Source organism: Phodopus roborovskii, unplaced genomic scaffold (assembly GCF_943737965.1).
Source record: "Phodopus roborovskii unplaced genomic scaffold, PHOROB, whole genome shotgun sequence".
NCBI lineage: Eukaryota > Metazoa > Chordata > Mammalia > Rodentia > Cricetidae > Phodopus > Phodopus roborovskii.
Genome location: NW_026126588.1, coordinates 1,029,767 through 1,031,345, shown reverse-complemented (window position 1 = coordinate 1,031,345; position 1,579 = coordinate 1,029,767).

Below are 1,579 nucleotides of genomic sequence, written 5' to 3'. Positions count from 1 at the left end.
CATCCCCACCACACACCACTGGAGAGCCTGCATCCATGACCATCCCCACAGCACACCACTGGAGAGCCTGCATCCATGACCATCCCCTGGAGAGCCTGCATCCATGACCATCCCCACCCCGTACCACTGGAGAGCCTGCATCCATGACCATCCCCAACCCGTACCACTGGAGAGCCTGCATCCATGACCATCCCCACCGCACACCACTGGAGAGCCTGCATCCATGAGGAATCCCCAGAATTTGAGAAGCACCTGTCTCTTCTTCTGTATCAGCTGCACCTTGCCTGTGTGAGCCCTGGAGCAGCTCTGCCCTGCCACAGGACCCACAGACAGACATGAGTGCTCTGTGTCCACCTCAGAGCTTCTAAACCTGCTCTACTGATGTCACTGGTGTGGATCCCAGCTGAAGAGACTACAGCACCATGCCCACCAAACCAAAACCCTAAGATGCTTCTCCAAGGGGCTGTCTCTTGGAACCCACGAGTTTAGACAAGTCTTCTAAAGACTCATGTGGCTTGGCCACCTGCCTGTGTAGACTGAGAAGTGACAGAACTTCTAGGAGGTGGGGCCTGCTGTCACCTTGACACAAGTCAGACTCATTTGAGAAGAGGGAATCTCAATTGTGACTATGCCCTCGCCTCACCAGGTTGGCAAGTGGCAAATCTATGGTGCATTTTCTTGATAGATGTTTGCTATCGGAGGACCCAGCTCACTGTGAGCAGTGCCACCCCTGGGCAGCTGGTCCTGGATGCTCTAAGGAAGCAGGCTGAGCAAACCTTGGAGAACAAGCATCCCTCCATGGCCTCTGTATCAGTTCCTGCCTTGAGTTCCTGCCCTGACTTCCCTCAGTGATGGGCTGTACCTGAAGTGAGATAAACCCTTTCCTCCCTGTGTTGCTTTTGATCATGGAGTTTTATCACAACAACAGAAATCCTTACTAAGACCACTACTGAGAGGGAGTTAGGTTACCTAGTCTCTCTCAATCTCTCTCCCCGTCTATCTGTGTCTCTCTGTGTGTGGTATGTCTGTCTGTCTGTCCATCTTCCATCTTCCATATCTTCTCCTGAACCCCTTCATATTTTTTCTTTTTCCTCATGGTGTCTTGAATCATAGAAAATCTGTTTGCTTTGGATTTTTTAAAGCATGCCTCTCATGCAACCTAAGCTGACCACAAACCCACTGTGTAATTGATCTTGGTAACCTTGGATTATCCATCCTCCTGCCTCTGCTTCCCATGGGCTGGGCATTCCAGGTTTTTGCCATCATGCCTATCTTTGGGGTTTTAATCCCCTCTATGGAGCCTGTCTTCTATTGTTCACATCTCTACCTCAACACACATATATTTGTTTTGCTTTTAAATATCTTCTCACTTAACATTTATAGCTTTAATTCTTCTCATGGTTTTGTTTAGCTTAATTGTGAAAAGGAGATGAAAAAAATTTCCCAATAATTCAAGATATTCTCTTGGCTTTTGCTAGTCTCTAATCTGGGTGATTTTATGACATGCTAAATATGTCTAAGCATTTGGGCTTCTCTGGCAAGATTGTCACCTCTATTTACTCTTAGGCAATCTTAAGCG